Source organism: Cnephaeus nilssonii, assembly GCF_951640355.1.
Source record: "Cnephaeus nilssonii genome assembly, chromosome: 2".
NCBI lineage: Eukaryota > Metazoa > Chordata > Mammalia > Chiroptera > Vespertilionidae > Cnephaeus > Cnephaeus nilssonii.
The window spans coordinates 50,183,324-50,198,223 of NC_137073.1; positions in this window are offsets into that span (position 1 = coordinate 50,183,324).

Genomic DNA, 14,900 nt, shown 5'->3' on the forward strand with positions numbered 1-14,900 from the left:
TTTTAAATGTACCATAAAACTTGTTTTTCTTTTCTTTAGTCTAAGTGACATATGCACCATGAAGAAAAAATAAAATTGCTTAGACTTGCTCATAATGAAAAGTTAGAGTGCATCTCCAAATAACTTCTTAGTATAAATGTGTGGGATTAAGCACTGTTGTGTTGAAGAGTCTTTAATTTACACAAATGATATTGTTCTTTCTCATTCTGTTTCTACTTTTCTCACTAAATTCTCACTTACTTTTTCACTTTTCTATTTATTGATGCCCAGTATGTCATAGAATACATCCATTCCTCTCTAATTATCCATTGACCTAAGTTTCTTCCTGCTCTCCACTACAATAATGACCACTGTGTATATGTGCAAAGACCATTCATGTACCCATCCCCTGTAGACCTAAGTGAGAATGTATCTGACATGTATCCCAGGAATACCATTGCTGTGCCACAGGCCATACACATTATTCCATTTTCTCTCTTCCATATATTTTCTAAAATTCATCAATCCACTGATAATCACCACTCCACCCTTGATCTCTTTGCTGTTATATGTTTATTCATTTTGTACTACTAAATTTTTATTTCAATACAGTCTTGAGAAAGACTCAAATGTGTGTTCAGCCCAACATTTGAACTGAAAGTCAATCCATCTCCTTGTCAGTGATTATATTTAGCGTAGGGTATGGCACAGGGTGGAGGAAATAGGAAAGAGAGAGTGGAGAAGGCATTCCTGTTAATGGTAAGCTCTGTGCCATTGGCTGTAAACTTTTTATTGAAACCCATTACCTAAGAAATCAGACGGAAATGAAAACGAAAGATCGCCTTTAATTAAAGGTAATTGTTGGCAGTCATCACTGTTTTACAAGTTGGAGGGCACCCTTTCAACCCAAAAGCATAACAGTATTTCTGGAACCAAAGACCGCCTGAGCTGACCCTCACTCTCGGCCTAGAGCCCTGGGATTCCCATTTCAAGGTTACCGGGTGTTTGTTGTTTGTTTTTAGCTTTACAACGAACTGTGCTGTGAAAGCTTTGCAAAGTACCACCATGTCAGTGGTTCATTTGACCGGACTTTGCCTTCGGTGTCGGACGGTCTTGTGATTGCTCTAACAAGACACGTCTGGGAATACCGCGAGGAAGTAATCAGAATGGTGTTTTCTGGGCCAGTCAACCAGGTGGCTTGGAGAGGGCTGCATCCAATTTGTACTTGAAAAAAGCTGGAGCAGGACTTTATAAAAAGGTGAATGTGTTTCTATCAGGTCTGCCTACATCTCACGCATTGCCCGTGGTCATGTCAAGCACTTTTTAAAATTAGAGTTTTCTGGATAAAACCTGTCAGGGATGTCTTTGGTTAGATGTAAACAGTCTCTGAAAAATAGCCAAGCAAGCCAGATTGACAAGACTACATTTCAAGGCACTTAATCTCCCTATTGTTTTCCATTTTTTATACCCATTAAGCGGCCCAAAGTACAGGTTACTATTCTCTGTTGTTCAAGGTGGTTGTCCCACTTCAGTTCTTCTCTTTCTTGCCCAAATTGGACCATGACAGCTTAAACTTGTATCTCATTGAGATCAGTGAAAGTGACCGCTTGTACATGCATTGCGATCTTGGGGCTCAAATACTTGATTTGGAGTCATGATCCTGCCTGCTGTTTCCCAGTCTTCTGATCTATGTACTGAATATAATGGTAAGACAAGCCCTGCTATGTCAAAAGTTACTATGAAGGTCAAATAAAATAATGTACCTAAGGATTTAAAAGGTTTGCGTTCCTGGTGTTAATGTACTAAATTGTGTCCACCTTATCACCCTTCTGCAATGCATATACTAAAGTTCTAAATCCTAAGAATTCAGAATGTGACTGTAATTGAAAAAAAGGACTTTAAAGAGTTGAGTTAAAATGAGGTCTGTAGGGTGGGCCCTAATACAATATGACTGGTGTTCCTATAAGGAGAGGAGATTTGGACACAGAAGGAGAGATACCAGAAACATGCACGGACAGAGGGATGAGCATGTGAGGGTGCAGCAAGAAAGCAGCCATCTGCAAGCCAAGGAGAGAGGCCTGAGAAGAAACTAGATTTGTTGATCTTGGACTTGTAGTCTCCAGAATCATGAGAAAATAAATTTCTGTTGTTTAAGCCATTCAATCTATGGTATTTTGTTATGTTAGCTGGAACACATTAATACTATGCCTGCTCATGCATTGGAATTAGTCACTTTCATGTTATTCTCTTTATCTTTCACAACTCCAACAAAATTCATTTAGCATCTACCATATTCTCTAGGCATTGGATATGTAGTGGGAACAAACACCTGCCCTCAGGTACTTTCAGTTTAAGAGGGTGGACAGCCAGTAATATACAGACAGATATTTTCTAATAATACCACCCATCTGTGCTTTGAACTCACCATTTTTATTTATTACTTTTAAACATGTTATAACTGTGCATATTTACTTTATTAACTGTGTTCTCTTCTAGAATGTACGCTCCGTGGGGGCAGAGACGTTTGTTTTCTTCAATGGTATATCCAAGGTTACTAGAAGAGTATCCCGCACGTAGTGGGTGGTCACACATATTTGCTAAATGACTGATTACAGCGTAAACTATCTTACGTTGATGCACAATCAGTGCGTGATGATAAAATAACATATAGGTTACCTAAGTCTCGGAAATAGTCAGAAACTTCTCTATAGTCACAGAGCCCATGCATGATAAAGGTGCTCTGGGAAGCAAGGTCCATAGGATTCTAAACCTCTTACGGTTTCTCTATCAGTCTGCTCTCTTCTGAAAGGTTTCCTTTACTTAGACCTTAAAAAAGTTGACACAAGGATTAGTTAAAAACTAAAACTGCTCTATGAAACAGACTTATTACTGAGCATATTAATATTTAACTTCAGCAGCCATGGCAAACAAAGGATAAATAATATACAGCTAACCTTGGAGTTGGTCAGTTTCTCACTGCTTGTAGTAAAGGCCTTCACCAGGGAGATTCTGTCTCTGGCTGAGTCCCTGGCCTGGGTCTTGTTCAGTTGTCCCCATTCCATATCTCCAACGTTAGTTACCCATAACTTAAACTATGCTCTTTGCTTCTGGTATCTATGAAATTATTCTCTGTGGGGGAAACCTAAGGGGCTCTCCACTCCACTTCTCTCTCCCTTCACATAGCTGTAGCCAGGGCACTGTGGCTCTGCTGGTACCCCTGGCCTCGCTGAATTGGGCCTGGGGGAACTTGGTCATTGACTCAACTTGGTCACTGAGCTGCTTTCCTGAGAGTTCATTCAGGATCTTTTAAGAATCTACAAGTATGAGATCCAAAACGGAGGAGTTGTATCAGCCATGCTTTCCGTCATATGTAGCAAGAGTGACGAATGGAACAAAGCTGAGGAGGGGAGAGGTTCCCCAAAGTGTTTGAGTCTCTGGGTCAAATTGTCCCTCATCTGCAGCTGCACGCGCAAGCTTGGGTTTTGTAAAATACTCTGGTATCATTACAAAGATTTTCCTTTTCGAGTAACTAGTTCAAGTTGGTTTCTGTCATGTGTTTACAAAAGCAGCCTAATTAGTGCAACTTCCGACCTCCCTGCTTTCAGTGGCTCAGAGTGTGTTTCTAAAGATCAGGCTTTCTATGCTGACTACCCAGACTTATATTTCAAATGGTATTTCAATTTCTGTCTAAAGTTTTTGCTGCATGGAAAAAGAACCCGTGATAAACACAGCTTTGCCAGGAACTTTCACCTTGACTGACCCTGAGTGTGGCAGCGGGGAAGGTTTTACAGGCCTTTTTGGCTTTAGACAGGAAAAGGATGATTTGGATGTGGCCCGTGATGATGTTCCATTTCTTGACACAAATGTCCCTTTAAATATACCTGTTGCTGTGTCCTGGGGTGGAGTTGTCTGTGTCATGGCACTTTGCAAACTTGAGAGCGTGCATTCAGCAAAGATTGGTCAGCATCTCCATGGCCCGGGCTCTGTGGCAGTGGAGGTAAAATCTGAAACAGACTGGGTTTACCCCCACGGAGTTGGCAGGGCAGCAGGAGAGGCAGACAGGTAAACACATAGCTAGAATGCTAGCTGGAAGGTGTCATTGTGGGGTGGGGCGAAGGGAGAAAGGAGGAAGTGATTGATTGGCTTAGCATGGTAGATTGAAGGAAGGCATCGTGGAACAAGCAATACAGGAGATGCACTTCAGAAGAAGGCCAGCGCTCACAGGCCTTCAGAAGAAGGCCAGCGCTCACAGAACAGACAGGCAGCCATACGTGCAAAGGCAAATTGAGTGCCACAGCTGAGTGTTTCTGGAGCGCAGAAGGAGAGAGACAACAGAAGAGACCGGAGAATATGGGAGGATTGAATCCTCAGGGACCTTTGTACCCTGCAGTGGAAGCTGGAGTTTATTCAGTGGATCTATGATTCTCCATCTTTGGTGCATATAAAAATCTCCTGAAGATTTTTATTGAAATTCAGAACCCCGGACCTCACCCCCATAAATTCTGAATCAATAGGGCTAGGATGACAACCATAAAACCTAATTTTTTAAAGATCCTTAGAATGACTAATACGTTTGGTGGTTCATAGAGAAACACTTTGAGAGTCACTGGTATAGAAATGGGAAGTCGTAAGAGGCTTTTTATCAGTCGGAGTACCATAATTAAGTTGTATTTTAAAATAACTTGAAGAAAAAGAGGATATAGGATGCAAAAGAAGTGTCAGAAAATGATGGAGGAGGTTATTGCAGGGGCCCAGGGAGGGCTGACAAGGCCATAGCGGAAGCAATAGAGAAGAGAGGACAGATGGAGACATGGAGAGCTATGTGGAAATAGTACTGATAGAAGAAAGTGACAGCTTAGCTACAGGTAATTAAGAAGAGGGTATCTGGCTTACGTTAGGTGGATTATACTAGTAACTAGAATCCGCAACATAAGAGTGCAAACAGGTTTTAAGAAAAGATGGTGTGTTCGGTAATTTGCATTATATAAAATATATTGCTATTTTGTTATTAGAGAATGAGAGCAAACTCAGTGTAATGGTTAAGAGCACAGACTACTTAGGTTTGCATCCTAGCTCTACCACGTATCAGCTTTGTGACTTTGAAAAAGTTATTTGACTTTTCTGTGTCTCAGTTTCTTCATCTGTAAAGTGAATTTAATAATGTTTCCTTCCTCATGAGGATTAGCTGAGTTAATGTTTATAAAACACTTAGAACAATGCCTGGCAGACAGTAAATACTCTGTAATGAGTACATAAACAATCAAATCTGATTAATAGTATAAATATGAATAGTCACACTGGAGAGCCTCTGTTGTGCTTCATGCCTATTGTCACGAGCCTTGTTGAGATCACAAGTTTTGTAGCGGGAGGTATCCTAATATATATAAAGAGCTAGGTGGCGTCATGACCGAAGGGGCGACCGGTCACCATGAAGTGCATGGAGCACCGCTTGGTCCCCCCTCTCCCCCAGCCCCCAAGCAGTTCACCATGAGGGGGGCTGGCAGCAGGGCAGGACTGGGGACAGTTGAGCGGTGGTGGCGGGCTGCTTTGCAGGGTGGCCATGAGCTTAGCAGAGCAGTCACCCAGGGGGTAGCGAGTTTCACAAAGCAGTCGTGGGTTGGAGGAGTTTCCCAGAGCAGTTGCGGGGTCGGGGGAGCCTCGCGGAGCAGTTGAGGGGCCACGAGCATCGCGGAGCGTCCCAGGGCGGGGAGCTTCACGTAGCGTCCCAGGGAGGCAGAGGCCATGTGACGGAGACCAGGCTCGGCCTAGGGACCCTAACCGCACACGATTTCGTGCGCGCTGGGCCTCTAGTATTTTAAATAAAAGGGTGATATTTCTCTTGATGTTGGTGGATTGTGTTTTCTTTGGGAAATGGAGGGTGTTGATACTCATGGCCCGAGAACACCAGTCTCCCTCCTGAAACTGTGTGGGAACTGTACTTCAGTGGACACCAATGACTAGTCCTTCTGAAGTGCTTTGGGATTCATGGTCTAGAGGAGAATTGACAGACTGTACCCAGGCTTTACGCTTAGGTCTGAGCCCCATCATCCCTGATGGCCAGTGAAATCCAGGTATGGTTTCCACATCTGGAAGAGGAAGAAAGAAGTTCCCTCATTGGTTAGAAATGACCTCTATCAGTATAATGAGAGTTTAGCTGAATGTTCAAGAACTGATGGGTTAATTTGATTATTTCTGAATGCTGTTTTTTAATTATAATATTGTTTTATCTATACTGTAAAGAGATACACTGAGGGAAAAAAAGACTGAAAGTAAACTTCTGATCTAAGAGCTTGGTGTCCAAGAGACTTTATATAAATTGTTGTGGGATATTCTGAGTGGTAGAAAACAGAATAAGCTTACCATGTCATCTAAATTTTATTTTTTTCTGATACATCTATGAAAAGTGATTTTCTCAGCAAAAATGTAATGAGGGCAGGTTTAGTCATTGGCTCACCACTCAAAAATCTTGTACTTTCAAGATGTAGGAATAGCACCCATCATTCATTTTGAGTATGGAAACTTCAAGATTGTGGTTAAAAAAAAATTGGATGATGCTTCAAGTTTGCCTGTCATTTAGATGGCTTTGTGCTTGAAACATGGTTAGAAGAATGTGCCTCTGCAATCTCTCTGCAGAGCCGGTTCTATAACAGGAGAAGCAAATTCAAGTGCCATCGGGGCCCAGCAGCTAACACAGGAGGGAAATGGACCAGATGGGGTTTGCATGATCCTTTAGAATCAATTGTCTCAGGTCTCCACCCAATAAGGGCCTAAGTTGCCACTTAACCCAGTGTTTTAATGTGAAGCTCGACGCCTATACATTTTGTGTAAAATTTACAGATATTATATTGTTGCTTTAGTTTCTTTGAAAAATAAAATTCATCTGTGATGTTGGTCCATTTGTTGTAATGACCTACCGGGTTGCAACTGGTAGTCTACAGTGATAATTAAACCAAAAACAAGACCTCTCTGCTGCTGCTGCATTCATGCTCTTTGCTTAGCAAAAGAGATCTGTTCATAGTTTAACTCAGAATTTCCGAAGCACATTTGAACAAAATCTGTTTATTGAAGCGGGTGTTTGAGGACATGCTATCAATATTTTTTTTTAGCTGGCATTGCATATTAGAATGCACCCTGGAAACTAAGATCCTCTGTGTGATCTCTGACTCCACGTTTCTATGAATTTGTCCTTTCCACGATGAAACAACACAAAGACACTACTCTCTCTGTTAAACAATCTCTGAGTTAGATTTTTAAACAGCACCATTTTTTTTCCCTCAGTGGACAGAACAAGTGTACCTCTACAGATTTCTTTCCTAAACTTTAAAAGACCAATGCCAGGTCCAGGGATAGAAGGGATGGAGAGTGACTACTTAACAGATATAGGGTTTCTTTTTGGAGTGATAAAAACACTCTGGAATTAGATAGTGTTGATGGTTGCACAGCACTATAAATGTACTGGAAGTCACTGAGTTACACACTTTGAATTGGTTAAAATGGTGAATCTTCTGTATGTGAATTTTGCCTCATGCATTTTCACCATTAGAGGGCATGCAGTATCAGATGGGATGCATTATTTTGTTTTGTTTTGTGAATAGATGCCTCTTCTTATGTGATTATTAACGTTCCTAATATTCAAACTAAAATTTCCCTTGCTATTTAAATATTTCTTATTTCTTTCTGTAGGTGCTGTGGACTAAATTGTGACATCTCTCCTTCCCACAAATTCATATATTGAAGCCTTAACCCCTATACTGTGACTGTATTTAGAGACAGGTTTTAGGAGGTAATTAAGGTTAAATGAGGTCATAAGGGGGGAGTCCCAATCCAATAGGATTGGTGGACTTGTAAGAAGAGGAACCTATCGCTCTTTCTCTCTCTCTGATTCCCCTTCTCTCCCTCTATCCGCTCCCTCTCCCCCTCTCCATACACACTGAGGAAGGGCCAGGCCATGTGAGCACACAGTGAGAAGTGAGAAGGCAGCCATGGAAGGCCAGGAAGAGGGCTTTCACCAGAACCTGGCCATGCTTCCCGCCTCCAGAACGGTGGGAAATAAATTTCTGTTGTTTAAGCCACCCAGTTTATGGCATGTTGTCATGGCAGCCTGAGCTGATTAAGACAACAGGTTAGTGAGAATGAACCGCCTTTCTCTTTCTAACAACTCCTAGCTGAGTGTCCACAGAGAAAGCCACAAGAGAGCTCTATATTTCAAGGCAATGGAGTGCATCAAAAGCTGGCAGGGAGTGGCAATGTATCCCCCTGGTGCTTTTAGCATTAGCTTTTATGCATTGTTGAACAGAACTTACGGTTTAGGGTGTACCACTTGTATTCACAATCTGTTCTAAAAGGCAGTTATGACCACAGTTGCACACGATGTGACCTGGGAGTAAATCTGGGAAATAATGGATTTAAAAGCGTATCCATGTAGTCTCTGTGAAATTTCTATGCAATTAAGTCGGCTGCATTAACACCATTTGGGATCTTCGCAAGGAGGTAGGAGGGCTGATGACAAAACAGCCACCGTTTGGCAAGGCCCATGGTAGACTACGCCATGATTGTCACTGCTTCCAGGCCTCTTCCTTATGTTTTCAGGTTTTCCTGTCCCAGTCGTGGTGGCAGCATGGCACCACGTGGCCTGTGCCACTGGCTGCTGCTTGTTACATGGGCAACGCTGATGCCCTCTCTAGGAGGGGTCTGGCTCCCAGGGTAACATGCTGTCCTCTGCATACCAGGGTCAAGTCTAATCCCCTGGTGACTTTGGCAGTCAGAGAGCTACAGCCCTGCTGTGTATTTGCAATGTTAAAGAGCAGAGATTATAGCAAAGCCATGTTTATATGGCCAGTCTTCCATAGAGGTGAGCCCAAACACAAAAAGATTGCCAAGTGTTTACCATGGCTACATTCTTCTGTAGTGTAAGTTGTGCTTATTGGTACATGTTAAACTTTCTTTTGCAAATTTAGATGTTGCTAAGAAGTTTCATTATTCACATTGCATTCACTTCTCTGGATCTTAGAGCTGCTTGGCTTATCTTGGGGTGTGAAGGAGGGAACACTTTAGCACCGAGAGAACTCCAGTGGTCCTTCACACCCTGAAAGTGGAGGATGCTCTCTATCTCTTCAGAATGACGCAAGTGCCCACACTAACCTGTCTTTCAAAACAGTTTCCCTTGGATATATAAAAAGAATTAATTCTTAAAGCTTTGCATAAAATGCCACTTTATTAGCTTCTCTTTTGAATAGTCATGATAGTGGAGTGAAATTAATTTCTTGCCCAAACAAGACTTTTTAAAGCATAAGATTTATATATACTGTGACATATTCTGAAAGAGCTCCTATTCAGTAATATCATCCTATCTAATAAAGAGGGAATATGCTAATTGACCATCACACCCTCACAAAGATGGCGGCGCCCACAGCCAATAAGGAGGGAATATGCTAATTGACTGCCATGCCCTCAAAGATGGTGGTGCCCACAGCCACAAGATGGCAGCACCCAGTCCTCTCAGCCCTGCCGGGGTGGAAGGCACGCCTGCCTCCGGAGTCCCCCAGTCCTCTCAGCCCCCCAGCCACCCAGGGCAGGCCCGAGGCTCAGGTCACCAAGGCCTCCCGAGGCTCAGGTACCAGGGCCAGTCGAGGCTTTCGTTGACAGCAGTGGCAGCAGCAGAGGTGTGATGGGGTGTCGCCTTCCCCTGATTGCTGGGTCACCTTCCGTCCCTGAGGGCTCCAGGACTGTGAGAGGGAGCAGGCTGGGCTGAGGGACCCCCCCTCCAGTGCATGAATTTTCTTGCACCGGGCCTCTAGTATAATTAAATAAAATGGATAACCTTCTAAACATTTTATTTTTTAATTAACATTTGATGGATATTATCTTCCTGTAGTTCTAATATAAAAGAATGAAAGAATTCACCTTGAACATTCTCATAGTTTTCTTTTCCCAGTAACCCATTTCTACTCTCTCAGTCAACCATGTGGACTCCATTCTGTATCTCCTTCCAGAGCAATGTTTCTCAACCATTTTTTCATCATTACTTCACTAAAGAGCCTTTGAAAACATTTTTTTTCTTGATTATTCTTCCCCCCTTACATTTTAACATGCAGATATACTGTATATTTGTTTTTGCACTATAGGTGTAAGTGTGGTGTTTACTAGAAAGATTAAAGATTTCCCCCCTCAAGAATCAATTTTTACCTTTTTGGGGATGATATCATGCCATTGAGAATGCATGTCCTAGAGGTGTTCAATGCATATACAAATAACTACAAATGCATTTTGTTTCCCTGCTTTTACACAAATGGTAGCATACTATGCACACTGCTCTAATATTTGCTTTTTTAACTCAATAATATTTTATGGTAATATTTCCATAACATTATATTAAATGTATATCCATCAGTGTAGTCTGCAGAAGCCAGTGGCGTCCTTTGCGGAAACAGAGAGCTCAAATGGAGGGTCTCTTACTCCCCACATGAACATATACCAGTGCCTTGAAACTTTAAGCCTTGAATTCAGTGTATGGTGATTTCATCTTGGACCCCATCCAGGAAAGTTTATTCCTGGAAGTCCTAGAAGGATTTTGTTACAACATCGTTTTTCACTTACAACATGATTATGCAACTTGCGTGTAATGGAAGGGTAAGACTCCAGGGTAATTGCCTGCCTTGTAAATTATCCCAAACACCTGAAATCAATTTTGTTGAGCCTATAAAGCCAAATTGATGAGAAGTAAGAATGCTAATAAAAAATGTACAACGTGACCCATGCCTTGATGCTGAATTAGTTCAGGTTTATGTTCACTGCCCCCAGAAACATTACCAGGCACTGTTAGTAGTAGGATGACCTGATTTAAAAAGACTGGGCAGATAAAGTTGCCTGTGGGATGGCAGATATTTTTGGACTTCTCAGTGAGATTCCTGGAACCATTCTGTTTTCATCATGACCGGGCTTGACCTCCTCTTTCAGTCCTTGAAAAAATAAATACCAACAGGTAGGGTGGGGTAGGAGAGGAGTGAGCCAGCAGGGGCACGGCGGTGCCTGGCTCCAGATCCACAGCCTGTCTCTGAGCACATTAGCATTGTCCAGTTAAGACCTGTCCTCCCAGCTTTATCCCAGGGCCTCTAAGGAGCTTCAGTTTCCCAGTGTGCACTAAACAGGAGGAGGAGATTCTGTGGGACACAGCTGCCAAGCACACTCTCATCTCTGACTTAAATATTGTCCTTTTTCCTTGGCAAAAATGTGTTTTCTGAGAGTAATTTATCTTGTCTAAACTTATCATTTTCTTTCTATGGATGTATCTTTTGCTACAACATTTCAGTTGTACCTGGGATTTTCTTTGGCTAGCTAGAGCTAGTGTTTGCCTAGTCCAGTGGAGTCTCTTTCTGAGTGTCTAGCAGCAAAAAACACAAGTCTTTGCTCAGAATGACTCCTTCTTAGATAAAGGCTCTTCAGTGGGTGAGAGATAAGGGAGTCAGCATGCTGTCAGCTGTAATTTGCAGTATTAGGAATGACCTCTTTAACCAGAATTTTCAGCCCCAGGAATCCACATTCCAAAAGTCAGCTCATGGTAGATCTTATCAGAGGCACGTGGGTAGCAGCATCTACCTCAGAGCTTCAGAGTAGGAGGTAGAAAAGCTTAGTCGTCTTTTTCTGATTTAGCCATTAATTTGTTTGAGACTGGTCCTTTGGCTGGTCATCATGTGGCCTTTCACTTTGCTACAGCTTCCTTGGTAGCAAATGGGAATAAATATGGCTTTTGTGAGCATCACTGTGACATAAAAATGTTCCATGTGCTCTTGTTGGTGTTGGATGCTCTAGAAGTATACATATTAAGTGTAAGTGTAAGGTTATATGGAGCAATTTGCAGTAATGTAAGTGTAAGGTTATATGGTACATTTTATCTATAAGTGACCAGACTGAGTTTTTTGTTGTTGTTGTTGTTTTTTTAACTGTATTTGATCTTGGCTAAGTTAGTCTCTTTGAGATCCATTTTCCTCATATAAAAAGTGAATGATTCAGACCTTATAATTTCCAAAGCCCCTACTGGCTCTCTAAGTCTTATGAATCTTTGCTAAAGCTTTTTATCTAGAGTCCCTTCATGAGAGTTACCCTACTCCTCCTAGACAAAAGATGGACACAGTTGCTCCCAGGACTTATGAGACTACCTGGACATCTGGACTTGGTGGGAGAGACCTGGGCTGTGGAAAGCCAATATTACATAAGTAGAGAAAGGTAAAAATAAATAAAATAAAAAGGAACCTTAGAGGGTATGTATGTGGGGGTAGGGTGCAGAACCAAGGACTGTGGACCTCCGGGTCAGTGGTTCTTGAACTTTAACTTGCACCAGAATGACCTGGAGGGCTTGCTCAAAAACAGATTGCTGGTCCCACCTCCAGAGTCTCTGGTTCAGTAGGTGTGGTGTAATGCCAGAAATGTTGTTTTTACTAAGTTCCCAGGGATGCTGCTGCTCTGGGGATCCTCTGGGAGAGCCATTGCTCTAAGTCATTTTCTCACTTTTAGGTGCTTTAGCCTGAAAGGGAGTGTTTTGGTTCTAAGTGGATTCAAATAGTAGTGGATCAAATGGGTCATTTTTTCATGTCCTTTATGTTGACTCCAGACTTGGTATTGGAAGGAACTGCCACTCGGGACAGGGACTTCTGTCACTTCCCATTGCCTTTCTGTGCTACAAGGTGGGCAGCTACTCATTCCTCTCTGCCATTCAGAAGGCAATGAAAATGAAAAATAGTACATGCATTCATTTATTTTTCCATTCAAACATATTTTACTGAGTTTTTACTATGTTCCACTTTCTATAAGCTGGGGATCTAGTGATGAACAAGACAGACAAAAAATCTGTCTACACATGGAGTTGACATTCCAGAGTGTGGTAAAGAGAACTCAAATCAAGGAATTCTTTTTCTCCCAAGGAAGGCAGTTTAGTGATGAGATGTTTTTAATTGCTCACCTACGGTACATCCAGCACCCTAACACACAACTGAGGTTGGTAAGAATGCCATATCATCCACATAGCAGGGTTAAGGTTGAGTGGTATGGTAAGACCAAAACATATGAAGCTACCAGAATGCTCCATTGTTCCCTAAGTGCTAAGTTATGTGAAGCTAATTTTAAAGGGCAATAGTTCAGAGTGGGGAACCACCATACAAGCTGAAGAACTATTTGGCTTTTGGGTTCTGCTCTCTTGTCTGTAATGAACACCACTTAATGTTTAGAGTGAAGACATGGCACCATGCAGCTTTTCACTCTATGGTCCCAGAGTCTGGTCTAGTTCCTGCCCAGATGAACTTCCAAGTGCAGTGACCTCTATGTCTCACAATGTGGGGGTGACAAACACTTGGTCGTTTTCATCTAAAGACTCCCACGCTTATTCTTGACACTCTCAACCCTGCTTTCCAAGGAAATGTGCCTCTGTTGGGACATGCGGCACATGCGCTTTGACTTCTATGGAAATTTCCCGTGTCAGCTGTGTTTTGTCATCATGCAGCAGTATTTCACTAGCATGTTTCTATAAACAAGCATTGGAGGTAAAATTACAAAGAGACTGTATTGAGATATACAGAGACAAAAGCAACTTAAAATTAACAAATACCAAAGTTGATATCAAACTTACAAAAACTAATGTAGTACACAGTCGTTAACAACTATACGTGGAAAGTATGAACAAAATCAATCAATCAACCAATCCGTACACCATATCATCTCTTTTGGTGATAGGAAGACAAAGTTAAGTTTATTTATTTTATTTTTTTAATATATTTGTTTTATTGATTTTAGAGAAGAAGGAAGAAGGAGAGAGATAGAAACATCAGTGATGAGAGAGAATCATTGATTGGCTGCCTCCTGCACGCCCCCTACTGGGGACCGAGCCCGCAACTCAGGCATGTGCCCTTGGCCGGAATCGAACCTGGGACCCTTCAGTCCGCAGGCTGACACTCTATCCATTGAGCCAAACCAGCTAGGGCAAGTTAAGTTTAAATGTTCTTTCATGAACTCTAAATTTGAATCCATTTCATTCTTGTCATTTGCATATCAGAAAGTGGGTGAACTGAATGCTTCGACAATCAACAAGGTGATTACTTGGGCACCAATAGCACTATCAGGGCGTAGAGCTAAGGGTGGACTGGGATCCTTCTAGTGAAGGCAGTATGAAGAGCACGGCCCTGGAACTGAGGCTGGTGACAGTCCCAACCTTTTTTCTTAATCGGCCACCATACTGCTTCAAACACAGTCTTTTACACAGGGGATCAAAGTCCAAGGCAGCTGTCCAAGAAAGAATTCATGTCTGAGGGGCCTTAATATAGGGATGTGAGTTTGCTTGTGTAGTTGGCTTATTATGTATTGAAAAGGCATTGGGCTGCAAAACAGGACACTTGGGGCCTATGGTCTCTCTGACACTGTGTGACTCTCTGAGCATCAATATCCTTTTCTATAAAGAGTTAGTATAAAAACAATCTATGTTCATATTTTATATCCCCTTGAAAACAGGGACTACACAAGCTAGAATAAGTAGCCCTCTGGGGGGATCATCTGTTTGGGCAGACAGCATCCTAAGTGGAAACAATCCCAGATTCTCTTCCTCTTTTCACAGTAACAGGTGGACTAAGATATAAGCAGGAGAGGGAGAGACAAGACAGAGCGAGGCCTCCCCAGCTGGTGCTTAGTGAATGCAACACAGCTGGTTCACACATAGTTGGTTCTTGCTCAGGTCCTTGCCAATAACACAGAGCAAAACAGGACTTTTGTCTTTTTGCAAACTTTTTACAGGTGTAAATAGTTTTCTTTCACCTTTCTTTCCCCCTCCAAGCTGTCTTCGATGTTCATTTTAACCTGATTTCACCTGCATATAAGCACCACTGGGGAGGAGTGGCTCCTGGGATTTGTCCTTGTTCGGCAACCCCTAGGGGTGGCCTTGC